At 37.0% G+C, this 16443-nt stretch overlaps 1 pseudogene; it reads right to left on the bottom strand.

The window, feature by feature from the left end:
- Positions 1 to 3651: 3651 nt before the first annotated feature.
- Positions 3652 to 4108, bottom strand: LOC122735546 (annotated as a pseudogene).
- Positions 4109 to 16443: the final 12335 nt, after the last annotated feature.

A 16443-nucleotide genomic window follows, 5' to 3' on the forward strand; every position in this document is an offset into this window, starting at 1 on the left:
TGCCCCACAAAAAACCAACCAAACAAAAAGATTGTGTTTTAAGCCAGTTTGATTTTCATTGTCTTTTATTCTTCCATGTGTATTTTGTTTTATATATGCATTCATGGAAGTTATATATTTGTAATTATTATTTGGAAAAATAGCTGTTATTTTAGGTTTTCTTTGTTAGAAGCAATCTTGAAAGTCAAAAGGGCAATGTATCTTTAAAATTCGAGCATGGTCTAAATGTTCAGCAATTCTAAAGGGGTTTTATAATTACTGGTTGGATTCCATACATGTTTGTCCTTAAGAATTGAGCTTATGATTGGGCCAATAAATTATTATAAGGATAAGAACTGTCTACAAACTTAATTCACATTTTTGCTATCAAATTATCCTCAGTTGTTAAATCCATATGAGACTTGGATTATGGGAAATTTACCATTTTAAGACATCAATTGCCTTCTTCTGAGTGATCAGATCTGAGGAACCAAGGTGCCAACTATCCATGGGGAAAGAAGAGCAGGAGGGGAGGGATTCTTGAAGCTCAGGTATTGTACTGCTTTGGGAAAGGCAGAGAGAACAGTCATCAGCAAAAGCTGGGGCCGGGCGGGATTCTTTTGGCTTCATTCCCCACACACACGCACATAGCAATGGATGGCTGGCTATGCCATCTCATTTTACACCTGACTTTGATCCCCCCCTTCTATATGCCTGATGTCATGGACATCTCAATCCCATGCATCTGATTAAGCCTGACTTGGTTTCCCCTGCACTGTATTCCATGAGGCTTGGCAACTTCTGTTCTTTTATTGTAACCCCCATGATCATCCCAGGTGGCATGATAAATACAATATTGAATTTGGCCACGGCATCTGGTACCAATGGCATTAGATTCTTTATGAAACAAAGATGAAAATTCTATTCTTAATTGTCTTATATTAAATTAGAAGGGTATCGGAGTATAACTTTATGGCTTAGGGAAGTTTTTAACATCTCAAGTTTGTTTCAAGAGAAGGAGAGGATAACTTATAGAATGTTTTGTTACGTTACATAAATCTTTGAACAGCATGGGGCATTTGCGACATCTCTCATTGGAACAGCTTTTCACTCCTGATGCAGGATCCTGGGATTCCTGGATTCTCTTTCTTGGTTTTCGGTGTGCCAGTGTGCCAGGCTGTTTGAGTCTGTAGGTACCAGGCTGCCAAGCAGTGTGCCAGGTGGGAGTGATTCCCAAGAATTCAAAGGATTCATTAAAGACTGTGTTGAAGGAACTAAGTAAAATGAGGAATGCCACCTCTAGTGATACAGAAAAGGAAGAAAGTACATCTCCCAAAAATTCCCAAAGACAGCCCTTTGGGAGACAAATTAGAAATCTGGGATAAACTTGAGAAGTATAGAAGAAAATGCAAAAAGAGAATGATAAAATATTGTTGACTAATATGGGCTGGGGTTCCCCTCAAGGGAGGTTCAGTACTTTGACCTAAATTTGGGTCTAATGAAAATCAGGTATGCCAAGCCTTAAATGTATATGTGAATAGTAACCCCCCCACCCCCCCACCCCAAATCAAGAAGATTTGATATCCTTACTTGGGAAGGGAAACAGAGTTCCCAATAATAGAAATGAAAGATACGTTTCTCAGAGAATATGTTTCTGGCCTCTCTGCCTCTGTTTCTTTACTCCAACAGAAGGGACTTCTGGCCCAGACTTCTCCTCTAGTGTTTCTAGCTCACCAGTTTAAGCCTGGAGACTGGGTATTGATAAGAGCCTAGAAGAGCAACAAGTTGGAACCTGATTGGGAAGGGCCGTTCCTGGTGTTACTTTTCACTGACATTGCAGTGAGGACTGAGGAGCAAAACTGGACTCACTACTCTCAAGTAAAAGGGGTACCTTTTCCAGAAGAAAAACCAGAGCCAAAACATGAGCAGTAGACTGTGAATAAGGAATCTGATAGACTGAGGGTGAAGTTTTAAAAGACTTTAATGTACAATATACCAAGCCTGGTACAAAAAGGGGGAAGGGAGGTAACATTTTGGGGTAGTGGGAGCTGTTCAGGCAAACAAGTAATTGAGGAGCAAAAAGGATTTGATATATGGGCATCTGAAGGAGGAACTGATCCCATAGGAAGAATAGGAATATCCTTTGAAAATCCCATGGATCCTACATCCCCCTATCCTTTTAAGACTCCAGAAATAACCTCTCCAAGTCCAGAGGGGAAATTAGGAAACCCTGAAACTCCTGAATTACAGGCCATTGAAGTTAAGGATATGAGACAGACAGTGGAGACAGAGACTGGGTTTGGAGATTCAAATACTCAGATGAAATGGGTCAGCACTTTGGGAAGACCAGCTGCCCATACTCTAAGTCCACATTTTATCCTGGAGTGGTTCCGGTGTCTCCTTCAATTATACCAGAATGGGTTGCAAAGGGTGAGAGTTGCAGGGATTTGGAGCCACTCTTCCCTGTAATAAAAAGGACAGCAGAAAAGATCATACCCACTTTTGTTGGAGTCCCAGGAAACCATTCTGCCTGTCTCTCCAGGTGGGTGAGAGGCTTTCTGGTCTTGGGTAATATGAGTTGTGTCCAAACATGGGAAGTAACCAAGAACAACTTGATAGATTTTTCATCCCTGATCCTCCCCCGAGCCGACCTATGGTGGTATTGTAGTGGAAGACCAACCTTACCCCCTAACTGGGCTGGGACTTGGGGGTTGGTGTGGCTGGCCACCCCCTTTACCGTGGCATCTGAGCATTTCTCCGAATCTGAGTCTAAATCAAGAAAGAAACACAGCCCAGAGGGGCAAAAAGGGTCATCTGACACTCTAATCTGCCTAGATAGCATAGGGGTCCCATGGGGTGTGCCAGAATCTCTCCTACAGTGGGTAACCATAACTAAAAATGTAGATTGGAACCAGAAGTTCATCAAAATGATGTTAGCAGAAAAAGTGGGAGTGTGTGTCATGCTGGGTGGCCAATGCTGCACCTTTATCCCAAATAATACTGTCCCTGATGGTTCAATAACTAGAGCCTTGAAAGGCTTAGGTATGCTGGCTGAAGAATTAGCAGAAAATTCAGGGGTTGACACCACTTGGATGGGATGGGTGGAATCCTGGTTTGGGAAATGGAAAGATTTCACTGTCTCAATCTTCACCACTCTCATTATCCCTTCCTTGGAGGGTCAAATCAGAGGCTAATAGAGACTTCTCTCACAAAGTTTACTCCATTTGGGAAAGTAAAGGCAAACACTCAAATGCTAATATTCACAGATTTAGACTAAGAGGCAGAGGAGATATTCAATAAATGGAATGAGAGGAGCCTGATTTAGTCAAAAATAAAGAGGGATTGTGAGAAACCTGAATTGCTGTACTTTGCATTTTCCAATTATTGCATCACCTTATTTGTAAATATATGATATCTCATATCCCCAGTGAACCATCTCTTATAACAAAACAAAGAATAAAAATAATAAAAAATAAGTTCCACAAAAGTATATATTATTTTACAACCAAAAAAAGAAATAGCACTGTGAGGAATAAAAAATTTTATAAGACATGGTGCATGCTTTTAGAGAGTTTATCTAATCTAGAGAGTAGTATCTTCGGTGTTCAGATGGATGATATGCACATAGTAGGCACTAAATGTTTTGGGGTTTTTTGTTTGTTTTGTGTTTTGTTTTTTGTCATTGGTGGTTTATTTAACACAAATAAAAATGTGCAAATTTTTACTCATTTTCTTCACTCCTCAGTCTAGCGTTTGGATTGGTAATCTTGATGGCTATCTGAGCTGCTCTCTCAACTATGACTTTCCAATTCTTCGAGGAAACATTGTGAACAATTTCAGCATAGTAAGATTTGTTGCACATCAGCATCACTTCTAGCTCTTTGACGTTGTGCACCAGAAACTTCCTGAATCCACTAGGTAACATGTGTTTTGTCTTCTTATTGCTTCCATAACCAATATTGGGCATCAAGATCTGGCCCTTGAATCGTCTTCGCACTTTGTTGTCAATGCGTCTTGGTTTACGCCAGTTTCTCTTGATCTTGATACATCAATCTGACTGGTGGCAGATGAACTTCTTGGTCCTCTTCCTGATGATTTTGGGCTTCATGAGCGATCTGAGGGCAGGCATGGTGCCAGTGAAGAGAGAGTTCCCTCCTCGGGAAGCACCGAGGACCACAATGATATTTCTAAAACCAGTATTTTCTTCTCCAAAACCTTCAACTCCTCTTGGCTTCACCTATGTTTCTCAGTTGTATGTGTTATGTGTGTGTATTTTATTGCCCTTACTATATTTTAACCTATTTAAAAGTCTTAATTATTTTTATTGACATCTATCATAGTATGCTGCACATGGAAGGACACATATTTGTTGGATTTTTTTGTTGTTGAATAAGTTATTGATATACTTTATGTTATTCAACAAACATTCAGAACTTATTAAGTTCAGGGTGCCAGGCTAGTCATGGAGGAAAGTGCAGAGATCAATAAAATGACAGATACTGCATGACCATGCAGTTTACAATTTAATTGGAGAGATAAGACCCATAATCAAATAACTGCAATACAAAATAGAACGTAAGGGGTACAAAGATAGGTATGAAGAAATATTACTTCAAAGTGGGTAGGCTCAGTTAAGGAATCATAGAAATGACATTTGAAATGTGTTAAATAAATGAATGAATAAATGAATCTTTATTGATGGATTCAAATACAAAGAAACATAAGACAAGGTACCTTCAAGTGTTCTCTACTTTCAAGAGATTTAAAATATAGTTTGGGCAATAGAATATATATATATATATATAGAGAGAGAGAGAGAGAGAGAGAGACAGAGAGACAGAAAGAGACAGAAACAGAAACAGAGAGACAGAGAAATAGTAGTACAAAGTAGCTGGAGATGATCTTAATAAAGCTCTCAAAGTGACTTTTTGAAAACATCCAGTAGTGACTAATAACCCCAAGCTTTTCACAATATTTTTGGACTCACCAAAACAGAGAATTTGGTTAAAGAGAAAGTGGTGTTTGACACTGCTAACAATACTGACTTTAGCTTCTCAAAGCAGCCCTATTTTTATCCCACAAACTTTTGTTTACTCTCTAAAACAAGCCTAATAGACAAAAAATAGCATACCAAAGGGCAGGAACATCTCTTTCATTCCATGATATTGCATCCCTGCCTACTTACATTTTTGGTGGCTAGTAGAGGATTATCATAACAGCTGAGGTAGGGAAGGCAGAGCAATAGGGATAATATACAGTAGGTATGAAGGTAGTATGATAATGCTGGAGGCTAGTTTATACATGAGCTAGTCCTTGGAATTTAGATTGAGGCCTAATTTTGGAGAAAAAAAAATCTCTCATGAGCAAGCCCAAGGGGTTGGAAAGTAGGGAAAGTCCTCCACTATTTATCTGCTTTGTGCAACTAAATGTTGGCTCTTAGTTGATGAGAATGAGTAGTTCTTTGACACTGTTGTATAAAAATATTTCCATCAGTAATGTTTTATTGTGTTTGTTTTAAGATTTTCAAAATCAAAGGAAGAAAAAGTGCCCGGAAGAAAAGTGATACATTTGAAAATGAAAGAAGTAAACATGAACTGAAGGCAGTTAGAAGTATATTAACACTAGTAAACTAGAGAAGAAGGGAAAATTAAGGAAGAGAAAAAAAGTAAGTGCAGGTTCTGGAACTAGTTGAGGTTTATAGAAGATATGCAAGTTATGGAGTGAGTGATATGATCTATATAATCAAGTGTGGGTGAGGCACGTGAGGGAACACTTTGTAATTAAATGCTTGCTATAGTAAATGGTACAATAAAAGTGACTATAAAATGAGAATGACCTAAAAAAACCCTACTTGTCAGGAATTTTTCAGCCAAGGGCAAGCTGAATCAGTGAAACTAACAATCACCAGTGACACTATAAAAGCTTCACTGAAAACCATTTTTGGTAGGAAGGAAATGTTTTGGCCTATAATCTTGGAACAAGAATCATTCAATTTACACATATAGTAAAGCATATTTATAAATATAAAATTGGTTACTGAAGTAGAAGTAACAGGAACTTTGAGAGCAAGTGAGTTTGTGGAAGAAATAAAATTTTGGAAAGACTGGGATAATTTGACATATATTCTAGGTTTGAAGTAAGTGAATTTCTTAGGGTTCATAGAAATAATGGCTGGCTTAATATTCTACAGGGGAGTCTGCCAAAGAGATATACAAAGATCCTAAAGATGAAGTTGAAGACATAAACAATTCCTTTGGGGAGGAAAATGGGGAGGTGCTTAGAGAGACTCATGTGACTATACAGGAAACTCAGTAACTAACTCATGTTTTATGGCATGCATAGAAAATGTAAACAAGGACAGATATGAGGCTGGACATGGAAGGTAAGCATTGTCCTGTTTTAGGACTGCTAAAGCTCAGAATGAGTTTAGGTTGATGAATCCTAAATTCAACAAAATGAGATTTGGGGTGAGGGTGGGAGAAAGAGGATTAAAGAAAAAGTAGAACTAATGCTTAGGGTGAATGGAGTGAGGACAGTGGACAAGGATAAGAAGGCTGAATTCTTTGACTCTTATTTGCTTTGGTTTTTCTCCCCAAGGAGAATGATTATAGGATGGTAGGTTTTAAGCAGAAAGGGATTTAAAAAGTAATCTGGTCAAGGAAACAGACCCAGAGTAGTTAAGTAACTTTGCCAATGTTATAAACAAGAAAAAAGTGGTAAAACTGGGTTTTGAGTCCAGGTCCTCTAACTTCACGTCCAGTACTCTTTTACTATATTATGTCACCTCTATGGACTGGGGAGAGTAGAACAAAAATGATCAACAAGGAATTGAAACCAGTGGTTAGTGAAGTTATAGATAAGGGGGCATCTAGTTACCCTCAGTAAGTTTAAGTTACTCAGCCTGGATGAGCTGCATTTTATAGTACTGAAAGAAGTGGTAGAGGCTTAAAGCAAACTATTTTTGCTAAATGTGTATAGCATTGGCCTAGAGCCCAGTCAAGGAATAGTTTGAGTAGAGCAGCCAGTTGAGAAGCTGCCATGCCTAGCAGGCGATGTTTGGTACAAACTAAACTATTCCTTAAGGAGACCAAGGACATCAAAGCCTATAGTCCTGGGTCCTGAGTTGCCCCAAACACAAACACATGGTTCCCCCAATGGTGTACTTCCCTCTTGAGTTTCTGTAAGTTTCTGTCCTTTCTTTCCCACAGACACTATTTATGTATGTTTTTGGGAAAGTATAACCCAGGTTTATGGTTGGACTACCATGTAATGATTATTCCTGTTTTGTATTCTGTTGAATAAATGTTTCATAATTAAGAGCTAATAGAGTGACCTTGACTGTTTTATTTAAATGGGAAACAGATAAGTGGGGGGACTCAAGAGCTATAGTTGTGAGTACTAGATGTGTGGCTTCCCTACATCAGAGTTATCCCTAGATCCCTGAGAGACTGAATTGTAGCAGCATTGCCATCCTTATCAGCCAGTGTGAATACACAATAAGCTGAGTGAGGTAGACCAAAGAGAGAGAATATAATTGGAAGAATGAGATGTTCACATTTAGACACCATACCTTCACTACACAAAATATATACAAAATAATAAAAATCATTTTAAGAGGACTAAAATAATAACCAGGGGAATCAGGAAAGGCCTTGTATAAGAGGTGGTACCTAACCTATACTCTAATGGACATTTGAGATTAACTGACATGAGGTGAGAATGAAATACATTGCAGACATCAAGTACCATTTGCACAAAGACATGGAGGCTAGAGATTTGACTATTGTGGGAACTCTAGTAGACCAGTTTGAGCGTAAGGGATAGTGTGTAAAGGGGGAGGGGGTAATACAAAATGAAATCAGAAAGATACTGTGGAAGGCCATAAATTGCAGTCTGACAATTTATGTTATATCTTAAAGACAATCTAGTCAAAACCTATTTTTCCAATATTATTTCTTGCTAGTTTTCTACAATAATCCTCTTTTCAGAGAAGCTGGTCTACTCACTATACCCTAACAAATATAACTTCTGTACTTGTCCCATTCCCTTTCTAAAGTTCTCTTTCCTATCTGTAGAAATCCTAAATATCATTCAATGCCCAGCTCAAATAACAACAGCTGACATATATACTGTGGTTTAAAGTTTTGGAAGTATTTTTTTCATTTATTGTCTCAAATGGCCTTCACAACCATGCTGTAGAATAGGTGCTTCAAGTACATTATACCATGTCTCTTATGGAGAACTACATCCTAGAATTATCCATCTTTAGAGTTGGAAAGGACCAAAGATATTATTAAATCCTATCTCTCTTTCTTTCTCTCTCTCTCTCTCTCACACACACACACACACACACACAAACACTCACTCTAACTCTCTTTCAGGCAGTCATGGTGAAGTGACTTGCCCAGGGTCATATATTTAGTAGGTATCTGAGGCCAGATTTGAATCCACTGTGTCACCTAACTGCCTCTTTTTTTTTTTGGTTTTGTTTTTGGTTTTGCTTGTTTTTTTTTTGCGGGGCAATGGGGGTTAAGTGACTTGCCCAGGGTCACACAGCTAGTGTTAAGTGTCTGAGGCCGGATTTGAACTCAGGTACTCCTGAATCCTGGGCCGGTGCTTTATCCACTGCGCCACCTAGCCACCCCTCCCTAACTGCCTCTTAATCCTGTGTTGAAAGGATCTGCAAGGTCAAAACTATTTTCATGATAATCCTCATGTTTTAATGTGTAATACAACAAATGTTGATAGATCTTACCTACATAAATAAAAGCTCCTTAGGAGTCATTAATAATTTTTAAGACTGAAAAAGAGTTCTGAGACCCAAAAGTTTGAGAATCACTGGTCTTATTACAAACAAGGAGACTGAAGTCTTATGAGGTCAAGGGACATGCTCAAAGTCATTACCTTTTTCTTTGCTATCTCAGTCTGAAGTGATCTCTTCTTTGAACTCTGATATCACTTAATAACTCTACCATTGATTGGCATATTTACTATCTTGCTTAGTTACTTTCTCATATATCTTTGTCTTGTCTCTTAATCTAGATTATTAACTACTTTACTGAAAGAGACAAACAAGGAAAATGTTTCTCTCTATTTTGCTGAAAAGTATAATGTACAATGGATTAATGTCAATATTAAATATATGTGGCATAGCATCTAAATACTTATAGGAAAAGTTAGATGAATTATAGGGAGAAATAAATAGCAAAACTATAACAATAAGGGACTTCAATTTACCCATCTCAGACCTAAATAAATCTAAGCAAAAACAACAACAAAGAAATGAAAGACCTGAATAGAATTTTAGAAAACTTAGATATGATAGACTTCTAGACAATATTGAGTGAGACTAGAAAGGAACATATTTTTCAGCTATTGGCACCTTCACAAAAACTGATCATGTATCAGGACATAAAAACTTCACAAACAAATGTAAAAATATTACTGCATCTTGTATCAACTATAAAGCAATACATTTTTATTCAATAAGGGATCTTTGAAGCAAAGATTAAAATTGATTTGAAACAAAATAATGATCCTAATGAATTAGTAGGTCACACAACAAATCATAGAAACAACCAATAATTTAATTAAAGACAATGATAACAATGAGACAAAATACAAAAATTTTGGGAACACAGCCAAAGCAGTACTTAAGGGAAATTTTATATCTCCAAACACCTTTATCAATAAAAGAGCAAAAGAACAGATAAACAAACCAGACATGCAACTAAAAAATCCTAGAAAACCAACAAATTTTTAAAATACACAAAATTGAAATCTTGAAAATTAAGAGAGATTAACAAAGTTGAAAGCAAAAGAATTATCAGATTAATAAATAAATCTTGGAGTTATTTTTTTTTAAACCCTGGAGTTATTTTTTTTAAAACCCAATAAGATAAATTAATTCCTAAAAAGAAAACAAAATTACCAGTATCAAAAATGAAAAAGTCAAATTCACAACCATTGAAGAAGAAATGAAAACAAGTATTAGAAGAAATTGTTATATGCCAACTACATGCCAATAAATTGACAATCTAAATAATATGAATGAATACTTATAAAATTACAAATTATCTAGATTAACAGAACAGAAAACAGAGTACTTAACCTCTATCTTAGAAAAATACATTTAATAAGCCATAATTAAACTTCAAAAGGAAACAATCCCAGGACCAGAAGGACTTAAAAGTGAATTCTACTGAACATTTAAAGGACAGTTGGCTCTAATATGACAGAAACTCTTTGAAAAAAACAGTAAAAGAAGAAATCTTACCAAATTCTTTCCATGACACAAATATAGACTTCATATATTTTTCAAGGAGAGTCAAACCAGAAAAAGAAAACTGCAGACCAATTTACCTAATGAATATATACAAAAAATTAAATATTAATGTGTAGACTACAGTAACACATCACAAATATTACACAATTATGACTAGGCTAGATTTATGCCAGGAATTCAGGACTGGTTAAGTATTAGGAAAACTATAAATATAATGAACCATATTAATAACAAAACAACAAAACATCATGAACATGTCAATGAATAGAGAAAAATCTTTTGACAAGATTAAATTTCCATTCCTGTTATAAATACTAAAACAACACAGAAATAAATGCAATTATCCTTAAAATGTTATAATTTTATTTATCTAAAACTAAGACCCTGCTTTATCTGGAATGAGGATAAGTTAGTGGCATTTCCTATAAGATCAGGGGTAAAGCAAGGATGTCCATTATTACCATTACCACTCAATATAGTGCTTGAAATGCTAGGTATAGCAACAGGACAAAGGAACTGTCTTATTACTATAGCAATAAAAATAAGAAAAAAAAAGAAATTTAAGAAATAGGCATAGGCAAAGAGGAAATGAAAATGTTACTTTCTGCAGATGATATGATGGTTTACTTAAAGCATCCTAGAAAAATCAACTAAAAATTAATTGATGCAGTTAAAAACTTCAGCAAAGTTGTAGGATATAAAATAAATTCACATAAAAACCTTTCCTTGGGAAAAAAGAAAATGGCTTTTCCTCAAACTCACTATTACCTAAAGCTGCGGTCTTTTATTGGTCCTTTTCAAAGTCAACCTCCTAAAATAAAAAAGCTATCTATGCTAATTGCTTCCACTTCTTTTCTTACTTCAAGCCCCTCATTTTCTGATGAGGAAACCGAATCCCAGCAAGGTATTTTATTCAAGTTTATACATGTACTAAAAAAAGTGTGATTTGAATCTTGCTCCTCTTTCTCTTTATACTCTAAGGACTTCTGAACCTATAGAAATCTTATTTCCATCTTCATCACTCAATTAAAACTGTTCACTTTAAATAAGATCAGCAATGATCTCTAAATCTTCAAACCCCATGACCTTTTCTCCATTCCTTTGCACCTTTCTGAAGCATTTAAACACCTATCCCACCTCCTGGATACACTGTCCTCTCTGGGTTTTTGTGACACAACTCTTTTGGATTTTTTTATATATCTGTTTTTCCTCAGTCTCCTTTGCTCTATTATTGTGCATATCCAATTCCCTTTCAGGTGTTGCCCAAGGCTCTGTTCCAGGGTCTCTTATCTTCTCCCTCTACACTTCCTTTCTTGGTGATCTTATTAGTTCTTTTGAGTTCAATTATCTTTTTTTTTAGGAGGGGGTGGCAATTGGGGTTAAGTGACTTGTCCAGAGTCACACAGCATTTGAATTCTGTGAGCATTCTGACTCCCAGACCTGTACTCTATCCACTGTGCTCGCTTAGTTATTTCAGTTCAATTATCCTTTATACAGATAATTCTTGGATTTCTATATCTATCTCTTGAACCTCTTGAGTTCTAGTATTGAATTACCACCTGCCTTTTTGGTTTTTCTAACTGAATTTCCCATAGGCATCCCAAACTCAACATGTCCAAAATGGAATTCAATATCTTTTCCACAAAACCCATCCCTTTCCTATCTTCCCTGTGAGAAATGGGTAGTTGTCTCCTCTCAATGTGGATATAACAGTCAGACATACTCCCCCTGACCTGTTTGTAGGACAAAGGTCTCAGATCCCCTCCTCCCCCTCAGGTTAACAAAATCACATGGTTCTAGGACCCCTGGTCTCAATAAGGTCCGCTCCAGAGTTGTGTCCATATAAGGAAGTATAAGGTCCACTCCTGAGTTATGCCCATACAAGGAAGGGGGGGGGGATACTGCGTTCTGATTAGCTAGTTTTTGCACATAGATTGTAACCCCAACCAATGATGAAAAAGAGGAGGGTCCATTCATGTTAGGGACTAGGGTATAAAACAGGGCCTGCGAGCTCCCTTTCTGGGCAACCACTAGCTGCACACTAAGGTTCCTCCTTCTCATGAGAAGAAAATAAAGCCTTTGTCACTTCGCTGCTGAGTTCCTGAGAATTATTGAGAAGAGGATGGATTTTCCCCTCACATTCCCTATTTCTGTTGAGGGCACCACTGTCCTTCCAATCACTTAATTAACTCTCATTCATCTTTCATGTTCAATCAATCACCAAGTCTTATCACTCTGTCTCCATATCTCTTGCATTTTAGGAAGCTAAGTATTGCAGTCCTGGAGGAAGGAAGACAGGTTCAAATCTGCTCTCAGATACCTACTAGCTGTGTGATTTTGGACAAGCCACTTAATCTCTACCTGCTTCAGTTTCTTCATCTGTAAAATGAGAATAATAATATCACCTATCTTCTAGGGTTGTTGTGAGGGTCAAACAAGATAATATTTGTAAAATGTTTTATAAACCTTAAAGTATCCTTAAATTTGCCTTCAGAGAATTGTTTTTTGCATTGTTTTGTGCTATGAAAAAGATACAGAATCTTTAATCCAGAAACTTTAATGTTTCATAATCAAGGAAAACCCTCTAAATGTACTGTAAGTTAATAAGTCACATACAATAAGATGGTCCATTTAAAAACAAAACCAACATTTATTTGATAGTGAGAATGAGGCGTTCTGCTTAACAAAGTCTGATACATATTCCTGAAACTTGCAAATAACTCCTGCAGATCTATATGCAACTCCATCTGATGTAAAGAAGTAAACACTTCTAAAGTGACTATGTCATTGAAAAGCATTCTCTAATATTGCATGATCTAAAAATACATAAGAGAAATCAGCATTAAATATAAAGGTATTTGTGCTGGGTAAACCTCAGAGGCAGAGATTGTGCCAAGCTAGGCAGGAAGCAGCAGGGAACATGGGTAAGCACAGCATTAAGAAACATTTTCATCGTTCCCGAAAATGCTACCATGGTGCTAAGAGTTCCTTCAGAGAGAGCTCTAACAATTGTTCCTATAATTAAAATAAACACAATTTTTTCTAGAGAATCTCAAACAATAAAATTAGGCCAATAATTAGCATATTTTGACCAATTAGCATTTCTTGACCTAGAGATTTTAAGTGGAGCCTTCAAAATTTTGGCCTAGAATAATGAGGCAAATCTCTATGTTTGAAAAGCTACAGTTTTATTCCTTTGTAGAACAAATAATACCTTGATCTGGAAGGACTAAGACTGTTCTCTTTGTAAGGATAAGCTTATGTTTGCTTTCGGACTTTTTGGATAATTTGTAGTTTCAGAGGGCTTTCAAGGAAGAAATAAACAGTTTTTCCCCAAAAGTGATTAATATCTTGAAACTATGAAGAAATGCTCAGCTTCCTTTGAGTAAATAATTTAATTTTGGTAAGACTTCTTCTTAAAGAGCCCCTTTTGGTACATTGGTATTACATTTCTCCACAGTAATAATAATCATTTAATTAAATTTAATTCCACAAATATTTATTATGCACCAACTATTTGTGAGGCACTGTGAGAGTTGCCCTGTAGAAGATGCAGAAATAAAATTAAATATAGTTCCTGATCTCAAAAGCAGGAGATGAGACAAATATAAGACAATTATAATACAAAGGAGAATGAATTCTGTGCTATAAGAGAGGTACAAACTGAGTGTTATCAGAGGTTAGAAAATGCAGAGGTTATATATCCTATTAGTTGTGTCAGGAGAAACTTCGTAAAGAAATAACATTTGAACTGGACCTTGAAGGATTTATAGGTTTTTGACAGGCACAGACAAATAGTTTAGTTTGATTTGTTGGGGATTGGTGTGAGGTGATACCAAAAAGGTAGATTGGGGCAAAACTTTGAATGCCAACCCAAGGAGTTTGGATTTATTCATCAGTCGAGAGAGAACTGTTAAAGGTTTCTGAGTCATAAAGTTATTGAACAGAAATTGTCCATTAGGAAGGTTAATCTGTTAACAGTACACAGAGGGGCAGGATGCTATGTCAGTTAAAAAAAAAAAGACATAATATCTAGACCAGTTGTTTCCTGGTCTCTAGACTTCCTGTGAGCAGATATGGGGGAATGAATGGTGTCCTTTCCCATGTGTGTTTTTAAAATGAATTGCTATTTCTATAGACAACAATTTTGGATAAACATATTATTAATTTATTAATATTATATCAGTAAAGGATTGACCATGTATCTCCCTAATTTCTTATGGTCTGAGGCTGCATGATAGAGGAAGCTGGGAGAAAGCTTCAGCATGCCAGTTAACAAGAGCAGGAGAAAAGTCCCCAAATCCCACACTGTTTCCCAAAGAGACAGAACATAGTCTCAAGGAGACCTAAGAGAGCTCAGAAGACCTAGAAGACCCAGAAGACCTCTAAAATCCAAAAAGGACTCTAATGACATCTTCCAAGGGTTGTTATCCTCTTTTGATAGAGGCAGGTCATTATACATTGATCAAAGCTAATTGGTTAGCATTGTGTAATTTAAGATTCTAAATGTAGATTCTAATCTGTTCCCCCAGTTTTGGGGGAAACTGACTAAAATCACTGATAAAACGAGTTTAGGCTTTTAAGGGTTTATGGGAAAATAGAAAGAAAAAGATTGAGAAACAGAATTCCAACAGCCTGGCATTCCTATCTTTCCTCAAATTTCATGTGAAGTCCTCTGCCGCCACCACCACCAAGTCAGGAACCCAAAAGCCCAAGAGCTCTCCGCACAGGCTCCCTCTCCTCCTTCCTGTCTCCTCCCAGAAAATAGGAGGCTCCTCAAGTTGATTGGCTGGTAGCCTTGATAGACAGCACCCATGAGTAAATGTCATTTCCTGACTCCAAGGAAAAGCCACAATGCCTCTGAGGCATTTTCCTCATGGTGGAGCTTTCCCACAGCAAGTCTCCAGTAGGTGGCATCATTCCAATCATTACAGCATCATTCAATTTCATTGGTTGACATGACTTGAAGGTAGTCTACATTAAAATGAACTCTCCTGCTTACTTCTGGGGAAAGTATGCAAAAGACCCTCAGTCAAGTTGCTTAAGGCAAAGTCAATTATCTAGATGTAGTTTGATCCCCTCAATCCTTCTGAGCTAGACAAAAGAATTAATCTCCACTTCTTTTGTTCCCTTGGGTTTGCTCCAGATCAAGGAGAACTGGACTTTCTAGATTGGGGGTTGGAGGTAGGGAGTGGGGAGAAAGGACTGAGAAACTGATCTCTGGGTCCCCCTAAGAAATTCATTATTAATAATTATTTTCTTACACATGTGAAAAATTGACTCAACTAGGCAAGCTTTCACTTGGGTCTTAGAATGCCTTTTCTACTTTGTGTTGCTTTTTCTGAGTAGGTGACAGAATCTTATTCTCAAGGTGACCTAGCCAAATTTGGAGGTGACCTTGGAAGCTCAAGGTCAGAAGGTTTGGGGTCCACTGAGTAGAGCTGATTGGCAACAATGGAAACTTGTTCAGCAGGGAACACATCCACTAACCAAAGAAGGAGCCAAAGCCCATGGCCTGGCTTGCCAGAAGATATGGACAGTACAGGGCCAATTAACAGTCCTTAAAATTGGTTCATGAATTTGGTGAGGCTTTAGTATCAGCCTTCCACAAAATTTAAGAATATAGAAATTAAGTTAATGAATCCTGTTTTAAGGAAATTCATGTTGTGAATGGCTTGTGTGTACAAAATAAATAATTCTTATTTTAAATTTAAATATACAGAGAAACTTTGTACTTCTCTGTTTTGGGAGAGTCTTAGACATGAATGATCATCAATCACTAAGGCCCTCACATCTGTTAGGATATCTTAATATATCTTCCTTATCAACCCACTATTCCAGTCATCACAGCAACTCTTCCATCCCTCCTCAAACATCCTATGGATCCTTCTCCCTACACTCTTTCAGCTGAGAACCTTGTGTCATATTTTACAGAAAAAAAATGAGACCATTTGCTATGAACTCCACCCCCCCCCCTTCATCTCCTATTGATGGAGGAGGCTAAATGGTTAACAGAGAAACTAAGGTTTGTGTTCTTATCAACAGTACAGTAACCCAGAGGGTTGAGTTCCTATCTACTAACACTATAAACAGAAGCCTAAGGAGACAGTAAGCAGGGACCATTAACCATTTATAGCCATTAATCATCCTGGATGACTAGAAACAGAAACTGTACCTAG

This window comes from Dromiciops gliroides, chromosome 1 (genome assembly GCF_019393635.1).
Source record: "Dromiciops gliroides isolate mDroGli1 chromosome 1, mDroGli1.pri, whole genome shotgun sequence".
Classification (NCBI taxonomy): Eukaryota; Metazoa; Chordata; class Mammalia; order Microbiotheria; family Microbiotheriidae; genus Dromiciops; species Dromiciops gliroides.